Source organism: Salmo salar, chromosome ssa10, assembly GCF_905237065.1.
Source record: "Salmo salar chromosome ssa10, Ssal_v3.1, whole genome shotgun sequence".
Taxonomy (NCBI): Eukaryota; Metazoa; Chordata; class Actinopteri; order Salmoniformes; family Salmonidae; genus Salmo; species Salmo salar.
Genome location: NC_059451.1, coordinates 26,219,676 through 26,238,272, shown reverse-complemented (window position 1 = coordinate 26,238,272; position 18,597 = coordinate 26,219,676). Strand labels below are relative to the sequence as shown.

The window sequence follows — 18,597 nt, the reverse complement described above, 5'->3', positions numbered from 1 at the left end:
CACACCAGTATTTCTACTTTGCACACTCATCTACTGTCAAATCTACCATTCCAGTGTTTAATTGCTATATTGTATTTACTTCGCCACCATGGCCTATTTATTGCCTTTACCTCCCTTATCTCACCTCATTTGCTCACATTGTATATAGACTTATTTTTCTACTGTATTATTGACTGTATGTTTGTTTTACTCCATGTGTAACTCTGTGTTGTTATATGTGTCGAACTGCTTTGCTTTATCTTGGCCAGGTCGCAGTTGTAAATGAGAACTTGTTCTCAACTTGCCTACCTGGTTAAATAAAGGTGAAATAAATAAATAAATAAATATAAGGAAATCAGTCAGTAGAAATAAATTCATTAGGCCCTAATCTATGGATTTCACATGGCTGGGCAGTGGCACAGCCATGGGTGGGCCTGGGAGGGCATAGGCCCACCCACTTGGGAGCCAGGCTCAGCCAATTCGAATGAGTTTTTCACCCACATGTGTATGGACAATTTCTGGTATCTTTTATTTCAACTCATGAAACATGGGACCAATACTTTACATGTTGCGTTTATATTTTTGTTCAGTATACATACATTAGGAGTATGGCTCCAGCTACTGCATTTGATTTGATAAGATGCCACTGTGATGCAATATCATTTCCACATGAGTGCATGGCTCCCATTAATGGGCTCTGTGGTTGTAATGACCTCACATGTTTATGGTTAGCGGTTCTACGGCTGGATGGTTTAGTTGATGTGTGCTGTGGATGTGGGTGGATGGCTGGGCAGCACTGGTGGTCCTGGGAGAGGCAGGATTATTGAAGAATGCTGACCGGGCAATTCCATTCAGAGAACACTTTACATTCCTGCTGTGTAGTTCCACTATTCTCCCAGATTACAGGGCACCTTAAACCATCGCTGTCCTCACTCCTTCCTCCTGAGGGCCATATCATGATGGAGATGTCATGTAATCTTTCTCAGGCATAAAGAAATGGAACAACACTCTGAAATAACACTACTGAGATGAAAATGAAGAGAAATACCCTCAAGATGCTTCGGAGCGCTAGCAGGATTTGAACACAGATTTGACTCATTAGTCCAATCAGTCATTTTGTCACCCCCTTTTGTATTAAGTAACAATAATAACTATGGGCCTTGACATTGTAACCTTTGGCTAATGTTTTGAGTCGTGGTAAATGCGCCAGGGCACAAATTAGATATTAGATAGTGTGGATTACTTCATAATACTCCCTTTAATCAGCTTTCTATGGAGAATGGAGTGAAAGGAGTAGCCAAATATACTGTATTAGTTTTACAGGGTTTCCTTTAACTTTCCAGAAATTGTTCTCCCTGGTCTCTCCTTCCAGCTCTCGGAACAACTTCCAATTCTGAATCTAGGCCGAGTCCCTAGAGCCTTGATTCACTTATAGGTATCAGTCTATCGAATGAGGCCAGTTTCTGCTGAGGAAGCATGTTCTTTTTTTAGATGCACTTGTATGACGACGCGACGGTAACCACTATTGAATGGAGCTTGCTCCTTTGACCTGTCGTTACACCTGACCCTCCCATTGGCTTTCAGTTTTCAAATCTATGCTCTTTGAAAGGTGCAGCATTTTAGCACGTACTCCAGATATAAACAGTGGCCATACTCGGCTCATATGCAAATGTTGATTGGTGCAACATTTTTATGTTTGCGTTAGGCAATATGGGGCACCGTGTGTTGCACAGACTTCCAGCAATCTTTCTCAAGTTGTACAGGTTAAGCTTTCCTGTCATGGCTGTACTTCACATTCATTTCTCCAGGGCTTCCTGGCTGCAGTAGAGTAAGCAATATGGAGCAAAAACATTTATGCCTGAGTGAGTGCAGTCCAGAGGGGCTCAATGCTATTGGAGTCCTCCCCTCTTCTCTCTCTTACAAGATGGTTACCTACCTACCTCAGCCTCATACTGGAAGGGACTCTACGGACATGCCCTGGATGCATGATCAGAGAGAGAGATAGAGAGAGAGAATCAGAAAATAGTGTCACAAGCTCTACAGACACATGCCTTAGCACTGATTACTTCTGCCTCTCACATATGCATCTCAGTTTAAAAATAGCAGCTCTTAATATTGTAGGGTTGTGTGATTCAAGCCATTTTGAGCATTTGTTTCGCCCACCAACATGGTCGATTGGTACCGATGCATTGCAATCGGCATAGTAACAAGGAAGGGGACTCATCAGTGGTAAAGCAATCACATTACCCAACTAACACAACCAGAAAACCATATTTCAACCAGAAAATGACATCACATTATGTCCCATACACCAAATGATGACCGCTGGGTGAGCAGCAACGAAAGTCATAGGCTACTTTGAATGAAGATGTGGATTGGTTGCATGTTCTGTAAAGCAGTCTTATCTATCTTGTTATCAGTCTAATCTTTGCATATACTGTAGCTTCATACCATTCAATTGTACTGCATAGGATTTTGAAGTAGGTCATAGTTACATTTGAGATAAATAATATATGATGTTATAAATTCTGACTGGCCTGCCGCCGCTCATAATAGTTTCATGATATATAGGAAAAGGCTTTATTAAAACACCAACTTTTCATTCTCAGTGCTTAACCTTGTCAAGTTGTCTGGCCGAACACATAATGTGAAATGTGGCTTTCATAGTATCAAGCACGGAGGTTTCATGAATTACTCAATTTGGTTTGTTAAAATCCTATCATTTGCACTTTGTTGCAGTTAGAGTGATTTCAAGCCAGTCCATTGGTTGGCACCTGAGGTAGACTGAGCTTAGATTTTATGATGGAATTTTGGCAATGTTTTCACTCAACATCAGAGGGCCTTGTGACTGTCTTGTGTTACATCAGACAGTTCCTAGTTTTGTCCTTGTCACGTCCTGACCATAGAAAGCTGTTATTTTCTATGGTAGAGTAGGTCAGGGCGTGACATTTTTTTTTTCTAGTTTAGATTTTCTATGTTATGTTCTAGTTTTGTATTTCTATGTTGGGGTTTTGTTTGGGATGATCTCCAATTAGAGGCAGCTGGTCATCGTTGTCTCTAATTGGAGATCATACTTAAGTAGGTGTTTTTCCCATCTGGGTTTGTGGGAGATTGTTTTTGAGTACGTGTATGTTAACTCTTCGTCACCGTTTGTTGTTTTTGTTTATTCAGTTTATATTGTATGTATTGCATAGTTTCACAGTTCAATAAAATATGTGGAACGATAATCACGCTGCACTTTGGTCCGCTTAATCTTCCGACGAATGCCATGACAGTCCTCCTGTACCATTTTAGACATCACGTAGGCCTAAGTATTTGTTGCAAATATTGTTAAAAGAAATGAAAGCATACTGGACTGGGTCTGTACAACCTGGTTCAGAATCTAATGTTCCAGTACCCAACTAAGGCACAGATTTTAAACCGCTCACATCAACCAAATCTCATGGTTTCCCTGGGTAACCACGATAACATGACAATTCATGTCATGACCCCTAATATCAACCTGAGGAAGACAGAGAAAAAATTCCTCCTCCCACTACATACATCCAGCCCCATATGGACTGTGAGCCACATCACACCAGGTCAAGAGGATCTTTTTTTTTCTTCTTTCCCAGAGTTCTGAATGTTATGGCCCGCTGCGTCACCACTGGAATCCTAATTAGACGATGCAGGTTGATTATTTGCCAATGCCTCCTTCCCCAGACTGCTTTCTAGCGCCCACTGGTGACCAGCGTAGTCTTTCATTTTAGGTTCACTCACAAGAACATTAAATCCCTATTACTTTATGATTAAAGACAAAAAAGGCAACTTTCACTTTTTATAGCCTATTAGAAATCTTTTCATCATTCCTCTGTTGGGTCTGGTGATGTAAAGACAGTAGTTTATCAGGATCTCTCTGTAAGTCCCAAACCATGGAGGCATCAGTGGAGAACTTCACTGATTAAGTGGAACAAGATTCTGATCACATAGACAGTACAAGAGTTCGTTTTGTAAATCACCAGTCACTCTCAGTGTGAAGTTTCAAATCTACAAATTGTGCGAGGAGGAGGAGAGTGTGTTGGGTGCTCTCCACAGAGCCATTTTTAAACTTTATTGCTTTGCATTATCTCTGAAAGTGGTTCAAGGCCACTCAGGGGTATGAGCTGTCATGCAATGCTGCCTGAGCATGCTCTATCTGCTAAGTTAACTCTGCACTGGAAAGTCGTGGATAAACAACATTATCCATTTAATTATTCCTAACTGGGGCTTTTAAGTCGTACGTTTTGTTTAGAATGTAATTTATTCTTTCCTGGGCAGCAACTAAGTCAAGTGTATCAGCAGTGTTTGTTGCAGCCATCTATAACACCATCTATAACATTGGTGGAGATCACTGTAGTGGTAAAACAGATTTACAAAGCCTTGTTGACGACATGTTCTGAAGCCACCAGCACTAGCTACTGTTGTACTGCTTATCAGGCCCTGTGTTACAGAGACTCAGTCTGGTGTGGACTACAGGAAAAAGAGGACCGAGCACGCCCCCATTCTCATCGACAGGGCTGTAGTGGAGCAGGTTGAGAGCTTCAAGTTCCTTGGTGTCCACATCACCAACAAACTAATATGGTCCAAGCACACCAAGACAGTCGTGAAGAGGGCACGACAAAACCTATTCCTCCTCAGGAAACTAAAAAGATTTGGCATGGGTCCTCAGATCCTCAAAATGTTCTACAGCTGCACCATCGAGAGCATCCTGACTGGTTGCATCACTCCCTGGTATGGCAACTGCTCGGCCTCCGACCGCAAGGCACTAGAGAGGGGGCCAAGAGAGGGGGCCAAGCTTCCTGCCATCCAGGACCTCTATACCAGGTGGTGTTAGAGGAATTCCCAAAAAATTGTCAAAGACTCCAGCCACCCTAGTCATAGACTGTTTTCTCTGCTACCGCACAGCAAGCGGTACTGGAGCTCCAAGTCTCGGTCCAAGAGGCTTCTAAACAGCTTCTACCCCCAAGTCATAAGACTCCTGAACATCTAGTCAAATGGCTACCCAAACTATTTGCAGTGCCCCCCCCCCACCCCCCCCACCTCCTCTCTACACCACTGCTACTCTCTGTTGTCATCTATGCATAGTCACTTTAATAACTTGACCTACATGTACATAATCCCTCAACTAACCGGTGCCCCCGCACATTGACTCTGTACCGGTACCCCCCTGTATATAGTCTCGCTATTGTTATTTTACTGCTGCTCTTTAATTACTTGTTACTTTTATCTCTTATTCTTATCCGTATTTTCTTTAAACTGTATTGTTGGTTAGGGGCTTGTAAGTAAGCATTTCACTGTAAGGTCTACACCTGTTGTATTCAGCGCATGTAACTAATACAATTTGATTTGATTTGTGTCAGGCCCATTGTTGTCTAACATTACCGCTTCCTCAATGAGATTATCGGCTGTTTCAGATACCTCCACCAACTTCCACTACAAGAATTTTGGTATCTTTCAAGGATTTTATGTAATCTATCACAAGACATCTAGTGGACCTTTTGGGTACTTCAGATTATCCCAGGTGTCTGTAATAATCTCTGGACCTCTGAGTGGCCTCATGTAAAATATATGAAATAATTTAATAAAATGATTTTTTTTATTAAATAAAAAATGTATGACAAAGCTGTAAAACATTCTCCTAAATATAAACCATCAACTTAGTGAATACCATTGGTGTTTCATATGAGAGTTTCAGCAATAGCTGGAAGAGTTGCAGAGTTAATTGAAAATAATGCCAAGTTGATTCAACGCTTTTTTCATTAATTTGGCTATTTTCTCTTAAACCATATGGTCTATCTACTAGAAACTCATGGACAATATGGAGACAGATATAATAAATGAATACTATATATGAATGCATTCAAATTATTCAAGTATAAATTACCAATGTTAACAATAGAGTGCCATCGATTTTCTGTTATTTTCTGAAGATTACCAGTAGCATTGCAACCCTACTTACAACACACACACACACGCACACACACACACACACACACACACACACACACACACACACACACACACACACACACACACACACACACACACACACACACACACACACACACACACACACACACACACACACACACACACACACACACACACACAGGCACAGTGGGATGTGAAGTGGGACAGGATTAGTGTATCTACTGTAAGATCTGTGACAAGACCAAATCTCTCCCATTCATTGCTCTGCATTTATTGAGATTAAGTTTGATGAAGAACATGCCTTAATTGTTATTTGATATTTTAAATGGTAGTTTAGCACAGTTAAATGCTTAATGTGCTGAGGCTAAATACTTATTAGCCCCCAATATAGTGATGTCGAATGTTGGAAAAGGGAGGAAAAGGTGCTTGAGGTTGGCCAGCCAAATAATGGTGTATTTTGAGAAGGGAAGATGGTAAAAGTTGAGTGCTGCGAGCAGGAGTGAGAGAAAAATGTGTAGGTTATTGGGGTTGAATAGCTCATAAAGGGACATTGAAGAAAGAAATGGAGAGCCTCACAGAGCAATTGCCTGGCACAGACTACAAAGAGATTAAATTAGCGCTAGCAAGGCAAGGGGAGTCTATTCCAGAATAATGCATCAATGGAGAAATTCGGAAACGTAGCAGTTCTGTGTGAGGTTGAAATGTGTTCTATATGGAAAGGTCACTTGTTCCCCAGTACTCATTAAGAGTATAATAATGAATGGAGATGGTGGTCTAATATGTAGGTTAGAGGGCTCCTCAAGAAAAATAGCATTAGAAATTACACTTTGAAAAACTTTTCATTAGATTTGACCTTTTTCAAAAATAGTTATGGTATAATATGGAATCATTAATAATACTAAATGTTGGGCAATTACTTAAGGAGTACTGACCTATACTAAAGGGACAATGAAATCACTGTTGTGTTTGTTGCACAGAAGGAATCCTCTTTTTATTACTTTGGGGAATCATTTTTTTCCTGCCTAGAGACAGAGGACAGATTGTCTGGCTTCAGACTACAGAAACATTAGATCAGCTTCAGATAGTGGGTCATGGGCCAAGGCTTGGGTCATACAGAGATGTACGTGCTGCAGTATATCAGGCTAAACAAGTTCAGGAAGACTCATTGCAGCGAAATGGGTCGTTACCCATTATAGATATGTAATTATAGTAGGTATTTAACTGTGTTTCCTCCTAATGGAGACATATCATAATGCCTCTCCTAAGGATCAGCTATGATTCACTATCCTCCTCCGTAATGTGATCTGGACCTGGGTCAGCTGAGTGATTGTTTCTTTGATTGTTGTGACAGGGTGAAATGGACTACAGTTGCCTGTTCCCCTCTGGTAGCTTTACTCTGTTTGTACAGTCAGTGAACAGATGTGGTGATGAGTGATGACAACACTGCGTCACTGATCCCCTCAACCCGCCAGTTCCCTGCCTGCCTCCCTCCCTGTCTGCCCACTGACCTGCCTGCCTGTCTCCCTGCCTGCCTCCCTCCCTGTCTGCCCACTGACCTGCCTGCCTGTCTCCCTGCCTGCCCATCTCCTGTCTGCGCACTGACCTCCCTTCCTGCCTGCCCACTGATCTGTCTCCCTGGCTGACTGCCTGCCTCCTTCCCTCCCTACCCACTGACCTGCCTGCCTGTCTCCCTGCCTCCCTCCCTCCCTGTCTGCCCACTGACCTGCCTCCCTCCCTGCCTGCCCACTGACCTGTCTCCCTGCCTGCATGACTGCCTGCCTGCCTTCCTCCCTGCCCACTGACCTGTCTACCTGCCTGCCTGCCTGCCTGCCTGCCTGCCTGCCTGCCTGCCTGCCTGCCTGCCTGCCTGCCTGCCTGCCCACTGGTCTGCCTGCGTTCCTGCCTGCCTGCCTTCCTGCCTGTCTGCCTGCTTGCCTGCCTCCCTCCCTACCTACCTTCCTACCTGCCTGCCTTCCTGCCTGCCTGCCCACTGACCTGCTAAAGATCACAGCAGCAAAGCATTCCTCCTCAGTAACCACATTTACTCACAGAGCACAAATTCCCTCTGCCTGTCAGAATCATGAGAGTGCATGGAAGTATCTGCAAGGACTCAGGCTTTAGGAAACATATTCAGGTGCATCAAGGCTTGTTCACTTGCAGACATTACATTGGAATACATTCTTGTCATATTAATCATTTTTGGCAATTAATGCTGAAACTTAGCTCATAGTGTTGAGAAAAGTGATACATTGGTTTGAGTCCACAAAACAAATGTCAGGAGGTGTTGCCAGACTCCAGCAGGGTGAGGTATCTGTTCTAGTTCCCCTCCATCTTCACTATAATGGTCTGCTCTGCCTGATGTCCTGGATCTGTCTCCATTATCTTGAAAGTCCCTGGCTCCCTGGGCACCGAGCACCAGCTCTCACAGGCAGCTGGGAGTCTCTTCTGTTAGGTGACCTAAAACACAGCACCAATCACCACCATCCTCAGTCCTAACTTTAATGCTCAGCATTGCACTCTCTCCAGATATTTAGTTGTTGTCAACAGTATTAAGGCAGTATTAAGCTCCTTTTCAAAAGGTACTTTTTGTTGTAAGGGGATAAATGCTTCCATTATAAAAGTATTTACGTAAATTATTATTACTTAGACATGAATTTATATTATAGCCTCCCTGTACTGTATGTAAAAGCACTCAAGCTGTTCCCGCTTAGTCGCTACACCAGTGACAGCCATGGGATATGGCTGCAACTTATTTTTGTATGTGTGCCCCTGTTCATTTGGACATAGGCCTATTTCTCAAGAGAGAACATAGTGTATCCTCCCTGCATGGGAAGCATACTGCCTCTGCCAAGAGACTGGGATCTTTATGGGCCAACATAGCATGCTTACCCTGTAATAATAGGTTATTGGTTCATGCCCCGTCTGGCTGTTCCCCCTTATTTGCTACACCAATTCACCCAGAAAATGTAGTCTTTCTCTATTGTTAGTGATAGATTCCCTCTTTCTAGCATTATGGTGCTGTCCCTGCCCACTCTCATGCTCAAGGATGTTCTGCGACAGAGGCAGAACTGGGCCATGGATCACAGGCTTTTGTCCAAGAAAAGAGAAAAAAACAAAGTGGTGGTGAGATTGGCCTCAAAAGAGGCCAATCAAATATAGCTAAATCCCTCAGTGCTGTACCATATAATGCGGTTGTTGGTAATGCTATAATGTTCTAAACTGCTTTTTGTCACTCTTGAAGGCTTGGATATCTCCTTGGTTTAATAGTCTGTGACCTGGGCACTGTATTTAAGAACACAAATGATTTCATTTTAAGCCATGAAACCTCTCCCGGCACATGTAATTGAGACAACTGAAGCCAGTAAATCCCAAGTATTCAAGGACAGTCTCAAGTTCACTTCACTGACTTTAAAAACTTTCTACAGTAAATTTCCCCAGGCTTTGTGATGTTGAGCATTCTGCCTGTAATTATTGCAGAGGCCTTTGTTATGTCACTTGCGTGAAAAATCAGCATAGTAACAGATGATTCCGTCTTACCTCAAATCAACCTAGAGCTAAAAAGGAGGACGGGCAGGCAGGAATGGACCATAGAACAAGTGAAACATGAGGGCACGTGTGTATGTATACAGTGCATTCGGGAATGTTTTAAGACTTTTTCCACATTTTATTACGTTACAGCCTTATTCTAATATTGATTAAATAGTTGTATTCCCTCATCAATCTACACAAAATACCCCATAATGACAAAGCAAAAACAGGTTTTTAGAAATTTTTGCAAATGTATACATTTTTTAAATGGTTTCCTCCAGACATGACACTTGGCATTCAAGCCAAAGAGTTCAATCTTGATTTCATCAGACCAGAGAATCTTGTGTCTCATGGTCTGAGAGTCTGAGAGTCCTTTAGATGCCTTTTGGCAAAATCCAAGCGGGCTGTCATGTGCCTTTTACTTAGGAGTGGCTTCCGTCTGGCCACTCTACCATAAAGGCCTAATTGGTGGAGAACTGCAGAGATGGTTGTCCTTCTGGAAGGTTCTCCCATCTCCACAGAGGAACTCTGGAGCTCTGTCAGAGTGACCATCGGGTTCTTGGTCACCTCCCTGACCAAGGCCCTTCTCCCCCGATTGCTTAGTTTGGCCGGGCACATGTCAACTGTGGGACCTTATGTAGACAGGTGTGTGCCTTTCAAAATCATGTCCAATCAATTGAATTTACCACAGGTGGACTCCAATCAAGTTGTAGAAACATCTCAAGGATGATCAATGGAAACAGGATGCACCTGAGCTCAATTTAGAGTCTCATAGCAAAGGGTCTGAATACTTATGTAAATAAGGTGTTTCTGTTTTTTATTTTTAAAACATTTGGTAAAATTTCTAAAAACCTGTTTTCGCTCTGTCATTATGTGGTATTGTGTGTAGAATTATGAGGGAAATAATGATTCAATTGTCACGTCCTGATCATAGTTAGATGTGATTTTCTATGGTAGAGTAGGTCAGGGCGTGACAGGGGTTGTTTTGTGTTTTTCTATGTTTTTTATTCCTGTATTTAAGTTCTAGTTTTTCTATTTCTATGTTGTTGTTTTTTGGGTTGATCTCCAATTGGAGGCAGCTGGTCCTCGTTGCCTCTGATTGGAGATCATATTTAAGTAGGGGTTTTTCTTCCTGGGTTTTGTGGGTGATTATATTTGTGAGTAGTGTTTGTTTCTCCTCTGCGTCACAGTTTGTTATTTTGTAGATTTCAGTTATTTGATGTATTGCATAGTTTTCACGGATTAAATAAATATGTGGAACGAAACACACGCTGCACTTTGGTCCGATCCTTTCTACAGCCGTGACATTAATCAATTTTAGATAGTAACGAAATGTGGAAAAGGGAAGGGGTCTGAATACTTTCCGAATGCACTGTAGGTGGCTGTTAAGCTAAAACATTGACATATTTAGTGAGGCTAATTAGGCAATTCTGCAGCCGACCAATGGCAGTGCCAGTATCTGTGACTGCAAAACCCTGCATACGGATAGACTGCAGCGAATAGGAGAGCTGAGCCTTGTTAGCATGTTTCATCAAAGTGAATCTCACACCTGGTGATTGAATATAAAAAGACTCGCTGAACGTTGTTGTGAAGATAAATATATGACATTTAATGTATGAAATATATGAAATCAATATACAAAGCTACTTCACCTGCGGGATTGTCTGAGAGGGGAGTCCTTTTGATTTTCTTTAAATTTGGGGTATTTTACCCCCCTTTTTCTCCCCAATTTTGTCATATCCAATTACGATCTTGTCTCATCACTGCAAGGGAGAGGCAAAGGCTGAGTAAGGCGCCCTCCAAATGACCCGCCAAACCACACTCCTTAACACAGAATCGAACCCGGGTCTATTTACCTTCGCCTCTCCCGAGCCCGTTGGGGAGTTGCAGCGATGAGACAAGATCATCATTGGATCGCAATTGGATATCACTGAAGGGGGGGAATAAATAAAAGTGTACTTATTCAGATCAATCACTATCTATGCACACCCATATTAGCCTTGATTTCAATTCAATTATTTTAACGGTTTAATATTTGATGTGTTTACACAGTATGTAGAGTAGTTTCACTCTAAGTGGACTATAATTTTTATGAACGTTGGTTGGCTACATTTTGAACTGTTGGTTGGATACACTTTTAATCTTAAAGTGAATCCTTCCTAAGGGTGTTTATAATTTAAATTGTGTTTTTGGAGGATTAGACTGTTAAGCTTTCCAGAAACTGTGACGTAAATAAGACCTGTCACAGATAATCCAAACATACAGTTGCAGTCTGAGATAAAAGGTTAAATCAATGTCCTGTTATTGATTAGCACCTGTCTGATATAACTGTGAGATTCCCCTCAGTAAGCTGTGTCCTTAACACTCCTGCCTCCAAGACTGGCTAGACCAAACTTCTGAGAGCTGGAGAGATGGCGGGCTCAGTAACTTCATCTGACTCTGCTCTAATTTAACTGCTCTCTCCCTCCTACTGCCAGTAAGGGGTATATTCACACACTCTGCTGCCTGACAGGTACTCTTTCTCACCCCTTTTCACTGCCTCTCTGTGACATGTGCCCTTGAGAGTAGCTTTCTAATCGTCTTGTTAACTAGGACTGCATAGCATGCTCTAACACTAGTCTACCACACTAGGTGTGCTGTAACGCTAGTCTACCACACTAGGCTATATAGTGTGCTGTAACGCTGGTCTACCACACTAGGCTATATAGTGTGTTGTAACACTAGTCTACTACACTAGGCTATGTAGTGTGCTCTAACACTAGTCTACCACACTAGGTGTGCTGTAACGCTAGTCTACCACACTAGGCTATATAGTGTGTTGTAACACTAGTCTACCACACTAGGCTATATAGTGTGCTGTAACGCTAGTCTACCACACTAGGCTATATAGTGTGCTCTAACACTAGTCTACCACACTAGGTGTGCTGTAACGCTAGTCTACCACACTAGGCTATATAGTGTGCTGTAACACTAGTCTACCACACTAGGCTATATAGTGTGTTGTAACACTAGTCTACCACACTAGGCTATATAGTGTGTTGTAACACTAGTCTACTACACTAGGCTATATAGTGTGCTGTAACACTAGTCTACCACACTAGGCTATATAGTGTGTTGTAACACTAGTCTACTACACTAGGCTATATAGTGTGTTGTAACACTAGTCTACCACACTAGGGGTGCTGTAACACTAGTCTACCACACTAGGCTATATAGTGTGTTGTAACGCTAGTCTACCACACTATGCTATATAGTGTGTTGTAACGCTAGTCTACCACACTAGGCTATATAGTGTGCTGTAACACTAGTCTACTACACTATGCTATATAGTGTGTTGTAACGCTAGTCTACCACACTATGCTATATAGTGTGTTGTAACGCTAGTCTACCACACTATGCTATATAGTGTGTTGTAACGCTAGTCTACCACACTATGCTATATAGTGTGTTGTAACACTAGTCTACTACACTAGGCTATATAGTGTGCTGTAACACTAGTCTACCACACTAGGCTATATAGTGTGTTGTAACGCTAGTCTACCACACTATGCTATATAGTGTGTTGTAACACTAGTCTACCACACTATGCTATATAGTGTGTTGTAACGCTAGTCTACCACACTATGCTATATAGTGTGTTGTAACGCTAGTCTACCACACTAGGCTATATAGTGTGTTGTAACGCTAGTCTACCACACTAGGCTATATAGTGTGTTGTAACACTAGTCTACTACACTATGCTATATAGTGTGCTGTAACGCTAGTCTACCACACTGGGCTATATAGTGTGTTGTAACACTAGTCTACTACACTATGCTATATAGTGTGCTGTAACGCTAGTCTACCACACTATGCTATATAGTGTGTTGTAACAATAGTCTACCACACTAGGCTATATAGTGTGTTGTAACGCTAGTCTACCACACTATGCTATATAGTGTGTTGTAACAAATAGTCTACCACACTAGGCTATATAGTGTGTTGTAACACTAGTCTACTACACTAGGCTATATAGTGTGTTGTAAGACTAGTCTACCACACTAGGCTATATAGTGTGTTGTATCACTAGTCTACTACACTAGGCTATATAGTGTGTTGTAACACTATTCTACCACACTAGGCTATATAGTGTGTTGTAACACTAGTCTACCACACTATGCTATATAGTGTGTTGTAACACTAGTCTACCACACTATGCTATATAGTGTGCTGTAACACTAGTCTACCACACTAGGCTATATAGTGTGTTGTAACACTAGTCTACTACACTAGGCTATATAGTGTGCTGTAACACTAGTCTACCACACTATGCTATATAGTGTGTTGTAACGCTAGTCTACCACACTATGCTATATAGTGTGTTGTAACACTAGTCTACAACACTAGGCTATATAGTGTGTTGTAACACTAGTCTACCATACTAGGTGTGCTGTAACACTAGTCTACTACACTAGGCTATATAGTGTGTTGTAACACTATTCTACCACACTAGGCTATATGTGTGTTGTAACAATAGTCTACCACACTAGGCTATATAGTGTGTTGTAACACTAGTCTACCACACTATGCTATATAGTGTGTTGTAATGCTAGTCTACCACACTATGCTATATAGTGTGTTATATCACTAGTCTACCACACTAGGCTATATAGTGTGTTGTAACACTAGTCTACTACACTAGGCTATATAGTGTGTTGTAACACTAGTCTACCACACTAGGCTATATAGTGTGCTGTAACACTAGTCTACCACACTAGGTGTGCTGTAACACTAGTCTACCACACTAGGCTATATAGTGTGCTGTAACACTAGTCTACCACACTAGGCTATATAGTGTGTTGTAACACTAGTCTACCACACTATGCTATATAGTGTGCTGTAACACTAGTCTACCACACTAGGCTATATAGTGTGTTGTAACACTAGTCTACCACACTAGGTGTGTTGTAACACTAGTCTACCACACAAGGTGTGCTGTAACACTAGTCTACCACACTAGGCTATATAGTGTGTTGTAACACTAGTCTACCACACTAGGTGTGCTGTAACACTAGTCTACCACACTAGGCTATATAGTGTGCTGTAACACTAGTCTACCACACTAGGCTATATAGTGTGTTGTAACACTAGTCTACCACACTATGCTATATAGTGTGCTGTAACACTAGTCTACCACACTAGGCTATATAGTGTGTTGTAACACTAGTCTACCACACTAGGTATGTTGTAACACTAGTCTACCACACAAGGTGTGCTGTAACACTAGTCTACCACACTAGGCTATATAGTGTGCTGTAACACTAGTCTACTACACTATGCTATATAGTGTGTTATATCACTAGTCTACCACACTAGGCTATATAGTGTGTTGTAACACTAGTCTACTACACTGGGCTATATAGTGTGTTGTAACACTAGTGTACCACACTAGGCTATATAGTGTGTTGTAACACTAGTCTACCACACTAGGTGTGCTGTAACACTAGTCTACCACACTAGGCTATATAGTGTGCTGTAACACTAGTCTACCACACTAGGCTATATAGTGTGTTGTAACACTAGTCTACCACACTAGGCTATATAGTGTGCTGTAACACTAGTCTACCACACTAGGCTATATAGTGTGTTGTAACACTAGTCTACCACACTAGGTGTGTTGTAACACTAGTCTATCACACAAGGTGTGCTGTAACACTAGTCTACCACACTAGGCTCTATAGTGTGCTGTAACACTAGTCTACCACACTAGGCTATATAGTGTGTTATATCACTAGTCTACCACAATAGGCTATATAGTGTGTTGTAACACTAGTCTACTACACTAGGCTATATAGTGTGTTGTAACACTAGTCTACCACACTAGGCTATATAGTGTGTTGTAACACTAGTCTACCACACTAGGTGTGCTGTAACACTAGTCTACCACACTAGGCTATATAGTGTGTTGTAACACTAGTCTACCACACTAGGCTATATAGTGTGCTGTAACACTAGTCTACCACACTAGGCTATATAGTGTGTTGTAACACTAGTCTACCACACTAGGTGTGTTGTAACACTAGTCTACCACACAAGGTGTGCTGTAACACTAGTCTACCACACTAGGCTATATAGTGTGCTGTAACACTAGTCTACTACACTAGGCTATATAGTGTGTTGTAACACTAGTCTACTACACTATGCTATATAGTGTGCTGTAACGCTAGTCTACTACACTATGCTATATAGTGTGCTGTAACGCTAGTCTACCACACTAGGCTATATAGTGTGTTGTAACGCTAGTCTACCACACTATGCTATATAGTGTGTTGTAACACTAGTCTACCACACTAGGCTATATAGTGTGTTGTAACACTAGTCTACCACACTAGGTGTGCTGTAACACTAGTCTACCACACTAGGCTATATAGTGTGCTGTAACACTAGTCTACTACACTAGGCTATATAGTGTGTTGTAACACTATTCTACCACACTAGGCTATATGTGTGTTGTAACAATAGTCTACCACACTAGGCTATATAGTGTGTTCTAACACTAGTCTACCACACTAGGCTATATAGTGTGTTGTAACACTAGTCTACCACACTAGGCTATATAGTGTGCTGTAACACTAGTCTACCACACTAGGCTATATAGTGTGTTGTAACACTAGTCTACCACACTAGGTGTGCTGTAACACTAGTTTACCACACTAGGCTATATAGTGTGTTGTAACACTAGTCTACCACACTAGGCTATATAGTGTGCTGTAACACTAGTCTACCACACTAGGCTATATAGTGTGTTGTAACACTAGTCTACCACACTAGGTGTGTTGTAACACTAGTCTACCACACAAGGTGTGCTGTAACACTAGTCTACCACACTAGGCTATATAGTGTGCTGTAACACTAGTCTACTACACTAGTCTATATAGTGTGTTGTAACACTAGTCTACTACACTATGCTATATAGTGTGCTGTAACGCTAGTCTACCAAACTAGGCTATATAGTGTGTTGTAACACTAGTCTACCACACTAGGCTATATAGTGTGTTGTAACACTAGTCTAATACACTAGGCTATATAGTGTGTTGTAACACTAGTCTACTACACTAGGCTATATAGTGTGCTGTAACGCTAGTCTAATACACTAGGCTATATAGTGTGTTGTAACACTAGTCTACTACACTAGGCTATATAGTGTGCTGTAACACTAGTCTACCACACTAGGCTATATAGTGTGTTGTAACACTAGTCTACTACACTAGGCTATATGGTGTGCTGTAACACTAGTCTACCACACTATGCTATATAGTGTGTTGTAACACAAGTCTACCACACTAGGCTATATAGTGTGTTGTAATGCTAATCTACCACACTAGGCTATATAGTGTGTTGTAATCCTAATCTACCACACTAGGCTATATAGTGTGTTGTAACACCAGTCCCAGAGCACCAAGGCTATTGAAGTTTCTTTCTGACAAACGGTTTACTAGTGTAACTGACTGGGGTTTGAATTCAGGTCTTTTGCCCGCCACAAGACTGTCTAAGCCCGCTGAGCTAAAGCTGAGACATTCTGTAAAATTCCAATAGCACGGACATAGTTTAATATTCTCTTGAGGAAATAGTATGCCTCATACATGATACTGTGTGTGTGACTCATACCCATTATAAAGGTTTTAAAGTAGAAAAACAAACAAGAAGTCTGTTTCTGATGACTTTGGGTGCCCTCTATAGTCTTATCTGTAAGCTTCTGTAATCCACTGTTGGCTGATGTCCAGCTGGAGACGTTTGTATTGTGTGTCTGGCTGCACATTGTGACTGAGCCATGGAGGGCATACTCTTCCTGACCTGGCTGTGACTTCCACAAGGCCTGTTCTCAATCCAGCCCAAGGGAGGTAGACGACTAGTCTTGTCACTCAAACAGGACCATGCTGCTTCAGAGGGATGTGCTGCTCACTTAAATAAACTGCAGCTCCTCTAACAGGGAAGCAGGCACAGGAAGAGAGTGAGTAGAAGAAGTAGGGGAGATGGATGAGAGTTAGGCATGCTATATTTGTACTAACTTCCCTCTTGTGTGTATCTCTTGATAGATTTGTATACGTGTTCATACTGTCGTGACACATTGACTGCTTTGGGACTTATGCTTTGTGTTTCCATTCTAAGGAGCCATTCACAAAGTTGTCAAACTTCAACTTGGGCTCATCCAGCTGTTGCAAATTCCCATAGCTGCTAGACACTACAAAATCGTGACAGTACATGTCAATTGACTGATGTCTGAATTGTAGGTGGCAAACAACACACCTTGCTTGTATACGCTGTTAACACATTTTGACAGAGGGCTTATGGGTTGTAAAAGTAGAGATTTTAGTGTTTTCTCTTCTTCCTCAAGCAGTCAAACAAGTTAAACTGCCCTAAAATATTAAATCAATGTCCTGTTATTGATTAATACCTGTATGATATACAGTTGAAGTCGGAAGTTTACATACACTTAGGTTCGTTTTTCAACCGCTCCACAAATTTCTTATTAACAAACTATAGTTTTGGCAAGTCGGATAGGACATCTACTTTGTGCATGACACAAGTAATTTTTCTAATAATTGTTTACAGACAGATTAATTCACTTATAATTCACTGTATCACAATTCTAGTGGGTCAGAAGTTTACATACACTAAGTTGACTGTGCCTTTAAACAGCTTGGAAAATTCCAGGAAATGATGTCATGGCTTTAGAAGATTCTGATAGGCTAATTGACATAATTTGAGTCAAATGGAGGTGTACCTGTGGATGTATATCAAGGCCTACCTTCAAACTCAGTGCCACTTTGCTTGACATCATGGGGAAGAAAAAAGAAATCAATCAAAACCGCAGAAAAAAAATTGTAGACCTCCACAAGTCTGGTTCATCCTTGGGAGCAATTTCCAAATGCCTGAAGGTACCACGTTCATCTGTACAAACAAGAGTACGCAAGTATAAACACCATGGGACCACGCAGCCGTCATACCGCTCAGGAAGAAGACGCGTTCTGTCACCTAGAGATGATCGTACTTTGGTGCGAAAAGTGCAAATCAATTCCAGAACAACAGCAAAGGACTTTGTGAAGAGGCTGGAGGAAACAGGTACAAAAGTATCTATATCCACAGTAAAACGAGTCCTAT

The 18,597-nt window shown here is 41.6% G+C and overlaps 1 protein-coding gene across 11 annotated transcripts in view; it reads left to right on the top strand.

Moving 5' to 3' along the window:
* The window catches only part of LOC106613881 (leucine-rich repeat-containing protein 7), a 175,856-nt gene that overhangs the window by 104,737 nt on the left and 52,522 nt on the right, over positions 1 to 18,597 (top strand). The gene's annotated exons all lie outside the window — the stretch shown is intronic.